We start from the raw sequence: 13,929 nt of genomic DNA, 5'->3' as shown, positions 1-13,929 counted from the left end.
ATCTACTGAGTACGTACGCTCAGAAATATACAGTACCACAGAAGAGCTGGAAATAGAAATTTTGCCAAAAGGAGCTGGAAGGATTCTAAAACCTTACAAACTTACTCTGGAGTGAGGCTAAATGTAGCTGAATTTGCGAGTGTTGGGGTGGACAGGTAGGGTGGAGTCTGGGGCAATTTATCAAACTGGGAGTTCTCTGAATTAACTTCTGTGTAAAATACAATGCTATTAAAGAACAAAAATAAAGATGTGCTCATTGGGAGGTTACATAATCACTATTAAATTCAAAAGGACCAACAGCAATTGTTTAGCATTTGGACCAGCAAAAGATACTTTCAGAAAGGAGTATATTAACCGACATTGTTTAGAACTGTTGTACATATGATGAAAAAAAAGACTTAAATTCGTTTTATTATTTTTTAAACTCTCTACAGATAATGCAACCCCTTACTGCCTGCTCTGGGGACAGACCATTCCTACCCCTCACCCTGCTATACCTCAGCTACCAAGTTATCAGTCACCTTTACCTGCGTTCTCACCCAAAAGTTTGTGAGTCACCATGCCCAATGCAACCTCATTTTCCTCACAAACAATAACATAAAACCACACGCGGCCCTGGCCAGGTTGGCGGGAGTGCCGGCTGTGTGCACCAGAGTTGCGGGTTGGCCTGGGTCAAAGCACATGCAGGCACCAACCAGTGAATCCACGAATGGGTGGAGCAGCTGACTGGTGTCTGTCTGTCTGTCTCTCTCCCCCTCCCTTCCTGGCTCTCCCTCCCCTGCCTCTCTGCCTCTCCCCCTCCCACTGTCCCTCCTTCCATTCCACTCTCTCACTAAAATCAATAAATAAGAAATTTAAAAACATACACCCAGCATGGAGACTGAGAACTCAGCTCATGCGTAGAGTAGAATAATTATCTTTTCTTTTTTTTGAGAAAATAAGTAAAGTTGCTACATAGCTGAATCCATCATCTTTAAATATACTATCTGAAATTATAATAATCTAAAAGCATAATAAAAATAAAGTTCATTCAGATTCTGAAAGCTCTATAAATGGCAAGGCCATATGGTACAGCATAGAAAAATTATCCTAAGAAACTAAGAATCCAGTACTAGCTTTGCACTCACCAGAGATGTAACTATGAGGACAAGAGTTTTCTTCTCCCACCTCTCCTATGGTGACCTCATGTAAGACAGGAGGTGTATGGAGTCTCTCATAGGTCCCCACCCAGCTCTTGCAGTCTCCTTAGAAACATATTATTAACCACATCTGATAAATAACTGAATCCAAAGCAACTGACACATCTATGCTGCCTCAAAGATGCACCCCCCACCTCTGCTTCACCTCATCACAGGATATAGTGAGCAGGTTTGTCCCACAGACATAGCCCTGGGGGCAACTTTTTCATGCTTCCCACATCCAACCCATCGAAAATCCTCCAGTCTGCTATCAAAATTACATCCATAATCTAGCCACTTCCCCAGGGCTACACAGCTGCCATCTCAGTATTATATGCCACTACCACCTTCATCAGGACTGCTGCAACTTTTCCTGCCCTCACCCTACCATTGATTCTCCTATAACAAACCTTTCTAAATCATGTGGACCTAAAACATACCTAGGTCCAAAATTTCTCCTTAACTTCTCATCTTCTTCAAAGTAGAAGCCTAAGCCTCAACCACCACCTAAAATGCCCTACATAATCTAACTGGACTCAGCCCACTTCCCACATAAAAGCCTGCCACCCCTCAGACCTCATTTCCTATCATCTGCCAACGCGCTCTGTGTCAGACACTGGCCGGCTCTCTCTTCCTCATAACACTGCCACCTCAGGGCCTTTGCCCTGTCCCCATGATATCACATGATTAGCTCCTCTGCTTCATTCATTTCTGTTCAAATATCATCCTACAAAAATTGCATCACTACCTACACAAAAGTAGCACTCTACTCCAATCACTACATTTCCCTTTTTCCTGCTGTGTTTGTCTTCAAAGTACTAATCACTATCTAACAGGTTCATCCATACACTTTTTATTGTTGGTTTCACCTCAGTTGAACGTAAACTGAGTAACAGTAGGTGGTTTCTCCATTTTGCTCACTGCTATTTTCTCAGCACCTAGAAGAGAAACTGGCACAGGAGGTGCTAATCAAATGAATAACGAAAGTAAAGAAAATGCTAAATAATGAATTGTTTTCTTAATTAACATGAGGAAAATACTATGGGATTTCATTTCCCAGTGGAGACAATTATAGACTGAGTCTACTGAATTTTATAGTGATTTGAGAGGAACTGACCAAATTCCAATAATAAAATGAAACTGAACTTGCTTTAGGGTCCTCAAAAAATCTGAATTAAAACTATATTTCATTGTAATAATTTGGTTTAGTTAGTGCTGCTTTTCTTTCTGAGCTTAATTTTGCAATATATTTATATTTTAAATTAATATGGTGATTTAATACTCTTAAAGTCCTTACTACAAAAGACTATTCTGGAATCAACTGCATAATTACATTTCCTCAGTGACCTTGTAATCTCGTGAGCATTTACTCTAGACTAAACAGGCTCATTCAGCTGCCCTGTGTCTGACTGTCGATGAAAGAAGCTTGTTTGACAACTGTTTCAAGCAGAAACATATTTTTTCCATGATTGCATAAAAAAGATTTAAAACTTACCAGACTAGAGCCAGACTAAAACTTTAAGCATAAAGGTTCATGCTAGATATGTGAGTTGATTTCTAATTCAAATGCCAACAAAAACAGATACTAAAGACATTTTGCTGTCATGGCCAGTAAAAAAGTTAATTTAGTAATACTCTCATAGTTAAAACAAAATATAATATATAGAGAAAGATAAAGCACTTACAAGAAAAAAACTCATTTTTTAAGATGACTGAATTCCAAATAAAACTCCAGATATTCACCTAATAGAACAATTAAAATTATTAGAGCTCAGTAAAGCAGCTTGATCCAAAACAGAAGTATATTTAAGTAAGAACAAACTGAAACATATAATGAAAATTTTTACCAAGTATGATATGACATTAACTTTCAAGAAATGTGTGATATGCATGAAAACTCAATAAATTTAAATGTACATTCTTTTCTAATCAGTTTATAAGTTTAAAGCAATTTCAAATAAAATCCCCAAAGGAGTGCATTTGGTTGTTATCTAGAGGGGGAGACAGGGATGGCTGTGTCTAGTTAAATTGTCGGTGAGTTTTGTTTGGTTTACTTATTTCACAATGTTTTATGCTGAAATTTTTCAAATGTAGAGAAAACTTGAAAGAATTGGACAGTGCTTTGTTGCTTTAGAAGCATGAATATATTTTAAAAACGCTAAGAATCCTTTGAGAAAGAGAAGCAGCACAGGAAGACTTGCGCCGCTGTGGCAGGCGGACCCTGAGGCAGCCTCCCAGAGCCCCGCCATGTCCTGCGCATGCCCGCCTGCCTCCTTCCCCGCCCCGTTGATCTGACGGATTTCACTCCTGAGATCATAATGCGGTAGTCCCCCGTTTTCCCAGTTTTGTTTTCTGCAGTTTCAGTAACCAGCAGTCAACCACAGTTCAAAAACATTAAAGGAAAACTTCTAGAAATAAACAATTCATAAGTTTTCAATTGTGCGCCAGTCTGAGTAGCATGATGAATCTTTCACTGTCCTGCTCCATCCCAACCGAGATGGAATCATCCCTTTGTCCAGCACATCTACATGGTATATGCTTCCCCCTCATTAGTCACTTAGTAGCCATTTGGCTTATCAGATCAACTGCCATGATATCACAGTGCTTGTGTTCAAGTAACCCTTATTTTACCTAAGGATGACCCCAAAATGTAATAGTGATGCTGGCAATTGCCAAATATGCCTCAGATATGCCAAAGAGAAGCTTTAAAGTGCCTCCTGTATGATAAAGTGAAAGTTCTCTACTTAAAAAGGAAAAAAAAAAATCAGCCCTGGCTAGTGTAGCTCAGTGGATTGAGCACAGGCCTGTGAAACAAAGTGTCACTGGTTCGATTTCCAGTTGGGGCACATGCCTGGGCTGCAGGCCAGGTCCCCAGTAGGGAACACATGAGAGGCAACCACACATTGATGTTTCTCTCCTACTCTTTCTCCTTCCTGTCCCCTCTCTCTAAAAATAAATAAACAAAAAAAATTTTTTTTAAATTAAAAAATCATATGCTGAGGCTAAGTCCCACAGTAAAAATGAATCTTCTATCCTTGAAATTGTGAAGAAGGTAAAGAAATTTGTGTTAGCTTTGCTGTCCCACCTCAAACTGCAAAAGCTATGGCCAAAGTATGTGGTAAGTGCTTGGTTAAGATGGAAACAGCATTACAATTGTAGGTGGAAGACACAAACAGACAACATACTCTGCTGGAGGCGACATGCCACACCAGATGACATTCAGCCTGTATGAAGACTTCACAAGGGATCTCCCAACATGAGTAACACCAAGCCACTGACTACAAGTAAAGGGCAGTCATACAGATTCAGAAATAGGTTTGGCATTTTACCATCTCACATTATCACAAGTGTGAGTAAAATACATTAAGACATTTTGAGAGACCACACACTGTTATAATTGTTCCATTTTATTTTCAGTTATTGTTAATATCTAACTGTGCTTAATTTATCATAAGTACACATGTATAAAAAAACATAGCATGTATAGGGTTCAGTACTATCCGCAGCTTCAGGTATATACTGGGGAATCTCGGACTGCATGACCCACAGATGGTGTGGGAAAACACTGTATAATGGCAAAAGGGATTTTGCAGATGTAGTTACAATCTCAAATGGGTCAACTGAGAGTTAATAAAAAGAAAGATCATCTAGGTGGGCCAGACTTAATCAGGTAGGAGCACTTAAAAAAAAGAGAGATTTTTCTCCTGCTAGCACTGAAAAAGATGAAAGCCATTGTGAATTATACATCTGCAAGAAACCTAATGCTACAAATAATATGAACAAGCTTGGAAGACAACCCTCCATCCTTGTTTACATGGAACCACAGCATCTGCTGACACTTGGATTGCAACCAGAGCAGGAAGTCATGGTAACCCATCCCCAGGTGGGTAGTTATGGCCCACCTAGGTAAGAATGTTGTTTTAATCCGCTTAAACTTGATAGGTAGCAACAGAAAATAAATAGACAGCTTAATATTAAAACATCATGATTTTAAATTAATAATGATACTATTAAAAATTGAAACAAATTAAGGATAGCAGAGAAAAAAATTAATATAGGTTCTGGCCAAGATGGAGGTGTAGGTGGAAATCCTTCACTTCCTCGCACAACCAAAGGAAGGATAACAATCAATCTAAAATCAATAAACAACCAAAACCACCAGAAAATCAAACTGCATGGAACTCCGACAACCAAGGAATTAAAGAAAAAATCAGCCATAAGAACCAGACTGGTAAGGTGGACCACGGGCCGACTCAGAAAAACCCCGGCCAGGCGGCTGGGGGTTAAGCTCGATGGAGCTGCGTGGGAGGGACTGACTTAAGGGGAAAACTGAGACTCAGAGCTGACTGTGGGCTAAAGCTGGGGTTGCCGCAGGCGGAGGATACTTCCAGTCTGACACCAGAGTCCATTGGAAAGTGCACTAGAGCCGAGCAGGGGAGCTGTACTGTTCCCTCTCTGGCCCCTCCCACACAGGCAGTGCATCAAAGTGGGTTGCCCTGCCTGGGTGAATACCTAAGGCCCTGCCCCTTACAACATATCAGCTGCACGAAGATGAAGAAATATGGCTCAAATGAAAAAACAGAGTAAAGCCTCAGAAAGAGACCTAAGCGATGAGGAAATGCCAACCTATCTGATGGAGAATTTAAAGCCCTGGTATCAAAATGCTCACAGAACTGATTGAACTTGGTTGAAAAATGAAAGAACAAACAAAAGATACACAAAATGAAACAAAGCAAAATATTCAGGGAACCAACAGTGACAAGAAGGAAACCAGAATTCAAAGCAGTGATTTGGAACAAAAGAAAGAAATAAACATCCAACTGGATCAGAAAAAAAAACAAGAATCTAAAAAAAATAAAGAGAGGCTGAGGATCCTCTGGGATAACCTGAAACGTCCCAATATGTGAATTATAGGGGTGCCAGAAGGAGAAGAACAGCAGCAAGAAATCAAAAACTTATTTGAATTAATAGTGAAGGAAAACTTCCCCAATCTGGTGAAGGAAATAGACTTCCAGGAAGCCCAGAGTCCCAAAGAAGTTGGACCCAAAGGGAACACACCAAGGCACATCATCATTACATTAGCCAAGAGTAAAATGAAGGAGAAAATCCTAAAAGCAGCAAGAGATAAGGAGACGGTTACCTACAAAGGAGTTCCCATAAGGCTATCAGCTGATTTCTCAAAAGAAAGCTTACAGGCAAGAATGGGCTGGAAAGAAGTATTTGAAGTCATGAAAGGCCAGGAACTACACCCAAGATGACTCTATCCAGCAAAGCTTTCATTTAGAATGGAAGGGCAGATAAAGTGCTTCCCAGATAAGGTCAAGTTCAAGGAGTTCATCATCACCAAGCCCTTATTATATAAAATGTTAAAGGGACTTATCTAAGAAAAAGAAGATAAAAAATATGAACAATAAAATGACAACAAACCCACAACTATCAACAAATGAACCTAAAAGAAAAGAAAAACAGTGAAAACAAAAACTAAGCAAACAACTAGAACAAAAACAGAACCAGAGAAATGGACATCACACAGAGGGGGCTCAGTGGGGAGGGGGAAGGGAGGAATAGGGGGAAAGGTACAGAAAAGAAGAAGCATAATTAGTAGGCATAAAACAGATGGGGAGAGATAAAAAAATGATGTAGGAAACAGAGGACTCAAAGAACTTATATGTACAACCCACAAACATGAACTAAGCGGGGGGTGGGGAATGCTGGAGGGTTGGGGGGCAGGGAGAAGGGGGGATAAAAAGAAAAAAATTGGGAAAACTGTAATAGCATAATCAATAAAAATACTTTAAAATATATTAATATAACACATCAATGGAGAAAAGAGGATTATTAAATAAATTATTCTGAGTAAAATAATTTACTATGTTGAAAAAAGTAAAAATTACTTTATATCTCCTCACAACAAAATAAATTCCAGATGAATTAAGTGATCCAAAGTAAAAACTGAGGCTACATAAAAATTAAAAGATATATATACACATATGTATGTGTGTGTGTACATATGCATATAAATATACATATACACACACACATATATAAAGTTTTGTGCTAGTTTAGGAATTCCTAAGTAAAACAACATTGGAAAATTAACAGGACATCATCAATATATTGTACTGCTCAGAGATTAAAACCACTTCACATCATAAATAATATAAAAATAGCAAAAAATTTAGAATTTCAAGGGTCAATAGTTTTAGTGTACTGCTGACTCATATAAATAAGGAGAACAATACTATACCAATAAGAGGGGACACAAGGCATAAACAGACAAGTCATACATAGAGGAGAAAATAATTATAAGGGGGACTACGTGACAAATATAAAGACACAGAATCTCCTAAGAAAACGAAAGTGCATATGAAACGGCACAAAAATGTGTGAGACATCACGAGGTTCTTAAGAAACATCAAGTATAAGAAGGGCAGGATATACGGCTATGAGGGTAGACAGGGTCAGATTATGCAGGTCAAGATGAGATTCACCATCTCACGGAAAGGCAACCATGAGGAAAGATTTAAGAAGGAAGACAAAGAGAGCATTATAAGAAAAAATATTGTTAGAATACCTTGAACATCTCATTTCAAATTCTTATGATATAAAGTTTGAATTTATCAATTTTTAAGAGTAAAAGAAAGTATCTCCAAGATTACCATGAAGGTGGATCGTCTATTATGGGGGGACTATACCTTATTCTAGTCCCTTAAGAATGAGCACTTGTAGCCCTGGTTGGTGTAGCTCAGTGGACTGAGCACGGGCCTGTGAAATAAGGGTCACTGGTTTGATTCCCTGTCAGGGAACATGCCTGAGTTGCAGGCCAGGTCCCTAGAAGGGGACACATGAGAGGCAACCACACATTGATGTTTCCCTCCCACTCTTTCTCCTTCCCTTCCCCTCGCTCTAAAAATAAATAAATAAAATATTTAAACAACAACAACAAAAGAATGAGCACTTGTAATTGCATTGCCATTAATAGTAATGGATTTCTAACAAGTCAGTTACTTTGCTGAGTAAGTTGGTTTTCATCAGTGTAGTCCATGGCCACACACACACAAAAATGGCATATGCTGACGGTGATCAAACAAGAAACTTTCTTCTAATTATCATCAGGTTCTAATTAATTTACTACTATCATTATTACCACAAATTGTTTCATTACTAATTTTGTAATAATAATTACATAATATATCAACTAGTTAGAAAGGACTCAAGACATTAAACCATCAGAGTTTAAATCTATTAGTTATGTTGGTAGAACAGACATAAATAAACATGTACATTTGGCTCCGATGCTCTACCACAAAGAAACATACAGAAATGGTCTACATGACTCTATGGCCACACCACCCCAAACGTGCCTGATCTCATCTGACCTCGGAAACCAGGCAGTGTACCTGGGTGGGAGAAATGTTCAACATGAAAGGAAAATTAAAATTTTATTCTATAGAACTTTGGTAGCAAATAGCTTCATTTAAATTCATAAATAAGGATAACTGAAACAAATACATCTTACTTAAAGATCATATTTTATCTTATTTCTATAACAGGTTCACAAATGAACAGCTCATGTTAAGTGAATCACATATCTATTTAAAACAGTAGTGATATCTGATGAAATCATTTGAAACTGACGAATACAGCTGATTACTGCTTATAACTTACATAAGTTATGGGAATAATTCTTCTTCAGGTGGAAGGTAGTAAAATATTCACTAGGAAGGCAGTTGATTATTACAAAGACAGTCTCACAGTGCCAAGCAATGAGACTGTACAGAACTAACCACTAAAGCCATAGTCTGGGGAATTTCAATTAGCAGTTAAGTTTTCCCAATGCTTGCTCCCACTGGCACAGAATTAATAAGACATGTTTACACTGCCTTCAGCAAACCAGAAGAGCACTGCAAGTGCCACTTGAACTGTAACTGTATATTCATAATATCCTCCTGAATGAGAAATTCTCATTTATTCTTCATCTACTTCTAAAGTTTAACTAACTTTAGAAAAGATCTCAGTAAAACTGCCTAAAATCTTCACGGCAATATACTTTTGATTTCATCCTTTATCAAAGTTATACATGAGGACAAAAACAGTTTTTAGGCAGCCTTTTCACAAGACCTTATGTTACCTACTCCTAAAAATATGTAATTAAAATTATTTTGAAAGGACCTGCATCCACGGTTTTACTTCAATTAAAGTGAAGCTATAAGTGTACTATTCTTAACTTCATGTCATAAAGATTTCAAAGCAGATTATAAGAAAATGGAAATGAGCTAGTTAATTTACTCTCTATTTGCCTCTAAAGAATTTAAACTTGTTCCCGCTGAAGAATAACGTAACATGAAATGGAAATTTTGTTGTAATAGGAAAATAAGAGACAGGAGTAGAAGCCAGAGGTTTGGGGCAGAGGGGAGAACCTGCTGTACAGGGATAACTGGAGCTTATCGGATGCAACCTTCTGGCAAAGATGTGGACAACTCTTGGGACAGATGCGTTAACGATTACATCTTTAGTCAACTGAGATAATATTCCTTGTACCTTAAGAGCAGTACCTTTGAGGACACCAAGTCATTCTCTGAAAAGTCACTTCATGGAGCAATTCCTTCAATTTCTCTGTTTTTGAAAATTATAGTAGGCAAGATGTATTCTTAATCAGAGTAATAAGAAAAAAAGTAAGAAAGCACATTGCTTCAAATAATTCCATAACAGAAAATGAACTAGTAGTATACAAATGAATTTGGGTTTTATTTTGACAAATGTTTAAGTGTTAGGTCATACACTCATACACATGACCAAAAAGATTGCTGAGCTACTACTAATCCCAGCTTCATAGAAAAACTAAAACTGTCTGTATGGATTTTAACCCTTTTCTCAAGGTAGGTTAAAGAGAAGGAAGGTATGAGGTACATTCTATTTTGGTACATAAGTAGTTCTATGTCAAGAAAAATTCAATGTCTCTTTAGCAATTCTGGTATCACTCTTGTTGATCTAAATTCCTCCACTCCTTAGCCAGAAATGTTTAACAGAAATTTACACTGGTTTATTGCTCGAAATAATACATATTTCTTTGTAATCAAAACAATTTGCCTTCTTAACTTTTGTGGATACAGAATACATGTACAGTCTTTGCTGAGAGAGACAAAAGTCGACTTCTAAAAATCTGGAACCAACTGTCTCCTAAACAGCCAATGGTTAATAATGAAGGACCCCAACCACCATCACTACCCTCCCACAAAAAAAAAAAAAAAAACCTAGCCTTCTTTCTCTATTTTAGTTTAAACAAGATTTTAGGCATGAAAAATTTGGGGAAAAGTATAAACACTATTATTATACCTTACCTAAAAGACACTCATCCTACTTTGTAAAATCTAAACCATAATGGTAAAGGCAGAAGTAAATTAGGAGCGTTCCAAACAATTCCAAACAATTAAAGGTATTGCCAAAGTGTACTCAATGTAATACTTCAAGACAAGAAAAACAAGAAAAAAAGCCTATTAGGCTATATCTATTTTACACAAAATTCCATCAGCATAAATTAGTAAAATAATACACATACGGTGTGGGATGAAAGTAGGTTTACAGTTTTAAGTATGTGAAACAGAGTTTATTCTTGTATTACTTACTAATTATTATGTTATTTTCCATGCAAAGCATTGTATACCTACTCTTGTCCCACCCTGTACATAGCACAAATCATTGTAACAGATTAAAAGAGAAAGATGAGGATAATATTCCATCAAAGAGACCCAATAAAAATCAGCATTAACTGAACACTAAATGGGAAAGGAAATGAACTATTAAAAAAGAAAAAAAAACAGCCAAGACTAGCTGCTGAGGAAAGGCAAAGGTTATAGATGCCACTGAGGGAGGAGTACAAAACATACTGCAACCCTCTCCAATGCTATCCTGACACAACAAAAGCCTTCAACCACTGAGGAAAGTAGGATGCCCACTCTTACCCAAGCTAACCTCTGATCCAAAGCAGAGATCGGGGAGGGGCAGGAAACTGTATTATACTCTAGAACCCCCACTGCCACCAAAACAAGACGTTGTTCAGTTGGGGGGTTGCGAGAAGAACAGCAAACCACTGGCACCCTGATGTACGTAGGAGACCAAAGTTGTTTCCCTCAGGGACAGAGATAGGCACACTGAGAAAGTACCACTCTGAGGCTCTAGCACACAGGACCTCCTAACACTGAAGCTCAAACAGGAAAACTAAGAAACCCCTTGCTCCCACCACATGACTTACTCCAAGTAAAAAGCAAGAGCAGTCTACTGCTGAGGAGGGATATCCAGAGAAAAACCCCTTTGTGGCTCAGGCTTGCGAAGCCTGCTGAACGCTAAGGGTGGAGCAAGAAGACTGAGAAAATCTCTTTAGCACTAGGCCTTGCATTAGATGCAAAGAAGCAACAGACCACAACTGGAAGGATTTGAAGCCATGATACTCTACAGCAACCACAAAACCCAAACTGAGATCAAACTACAGATTTAATACTCAACTCCCTACACTAATGGCCTGACAAGACAAAAGGGCATAAATATTATTTATCTCAATCTCTACTGTTCTTTTACAAAAAAAATGTCCAATATGCAAGCAATCATTACAATAAACACAAAAAGCAGAAAAAACAAATCTATCATGAAGACAGAATAGTCAACAGAACCAGGCCACAAGATGTTGGAAGTATTGAAGAGGCACTATAAAATAACATAAGTTAAAGGATCTAGTGAGAAGGGTGGATAACATGTAAACACACAGGGAATTTCAGCAAAGAGATGGTAATTACAAAAAGGAGTGAAACAGAAATGCGATATATGAAAACTGCAGAAAGAGAAAGAATTCCTTTGATGGACTTATCAACAGAAGAACACAAAAAGAAGAATAAGTAAACTTGAGGATAGGACAAGAGGAATTATCTAAACTTCTGAAACAAATTTAAGAAAAGATTTAAAAATACAAGACAGATCAAGAACTGTAAAACAACATCAGATGGTCTAACATATGTGAAATCAGAGTCTCAGAATAAAAAAAATGGAGCAAAATAAAAATAATGAATTATACATTCAATAAGTTCAAACAAACTTGTAAAGCTCTGAGAAACTATTTGTTTATACATAATGCAAAAATATGAACATTAAAATGACAACAAACTCACAACTATCAGCTCAACCTAAAAAAACAAAAATAAACTAAGCAAACAACTAGAACATGAAGAGAATCACACAGAAATGGAGATCACACGAAGGGTTATCAGCAGGGAAGGAAAAAGGGGAATGGGGGAAAAGATATAGGAAATAAGTAGCATAAATGGTAGAAAGAAAAAGGACAGGGGGAGGTTAAGAATAGTATAGGAAATTCATAAGCCAAAGAACTTTTATGTACAACCCATGGATATGAACTAAGGTGGGGGGGGTGTGGGTAGGAAGGGTATAAAGGGGGGAAACGGGACAACTCCAATAGCATAATCAAAAAATTATATTTAAAAAATGCAAGATCCTTGTAGAAATATAGTAAATCTTGCTTTTTAAAATCTAATCTGGAAATCTCAACCTATTATTTGTAGTATTAAGACCCTGTGCTATCCAATATGGTAGCCACAAGCCATGTGTGTTTATTTAAGTTAAAGTGTATCAAATTTAAAACTCAATTATTAACTTGCACTAGACACATTCAAATGCTCAGTTAAAATGTATAAGTGGTGGCTACTATCTTCAATAGCACTGATGGAGACTATTTCCATCATTTCAGAAAGTTTTTTGGATGATGTCTGTTAAGAATGTTCACATTTCTTGTAATCACTGACATACTTAAAATTGAATCTACCATCATGCTATTTGTTTCCTAATGATCCCATTTATTTTTGACAGCTCTTCTCTTGCCCTCCATTTTTTATCTCATTTTCTCTGATGTGGATTTATTCATGATCCCACTTTGTTTTAGATTTTATTAGTTGTCCTAGGTTTTATAGTAAACATGTTTAACTTATAGACTATCTCCAGATACTACTACACCAATTCATACATAACATGAGAACATTGCAACAGCAGTTTTCTCTCTGTTCCTATCATTATATTAATTGTTGTCACACATTGTCTACTATACCTGACCATTTCCATTATCTTTCAAATGTAATTTTGAAATTATTGGAAAATACATCTAACTGTAACAAAGTAATACTATTTAAATACTTGTCTTCACTGACATAAAAAATAAAGATTTTAAGAAACTTATTTTAGAGATATAGAATTCTGGCTCTTCATTACCAAGGAAGAGAAAAGAAATCAATGTCTAAATCTCTTATAACTTTTTACATCATACAACCCTATATTGTTTGTCTCCTCAACCTTCAATTTCAGCATTTAGGCCAATTATTTGATAAATCTGTTATCTCAAACTCGAATGGGGTTTGAGTTGTTTCATACCCCCTTGACTTGATGCTTGGAGATCATAGGACATTAAGAGTACACAGAACTAAAGAAAATCATACGATCTACCATTAGCAAATACGTAAATTATCCATCATTTTAATAGTAATTTGACCTTGGAGCCTCTACGTACATATGCAAACTACTATGTATCATCTTCAAGATTCTGGTTTTGTTTTTAAAGATGATGTAGATTTTATGTGTTTCATCTATTTTATCTTTGCTGTTAGTGTGTTTTTTTAATTAATTGGTTTCATTGTCCCAATTATTTTCTTTTCAATTATACCTTTACACTATTTTATTTTGTTAGAAAATCAATTCT

At 37.0% G+C, this 13,929-nt stretch overlaps 1 protein-coding gene across 2 annotated transcripts in view; it reads right to left on the bottom strand.

The window, feature by feature from the left end:
* MNAT1 (MNAT1 component of CDK activating kinase) overlaps positions 1 to 13,929 on the bottom strand; it is a 178,700-nt gene that overhangs the window by 55,042 nt on the left and 109,729 nt on the right. The gene's annotated exons all lie outside the window — the stretch shown is intronic.

This window comes from Artibeus jamaicensis, unplaced genomic scaffold (genome assembly GCF_021234435.1).
Source record: "Artibeus jamaicensis isolate MK-2021 breed Jamaican fruit bat unplaced genomic scaffold, CSHL_Jam_final contig_851, whole genome shotgun sequence".
NCBI classification, from domain to species: domain Eukaryota; kingdom Metazoa; phylum Chordata; class Mammalia; order Chiroptera; family Phyllostomidae; genus Artibeus; species Artibeus jamaicensis.
Note: the sequence above shows the minus strand (reverse complement) of the source record. Positions and strands in the feature narration are given on the sequence as shown.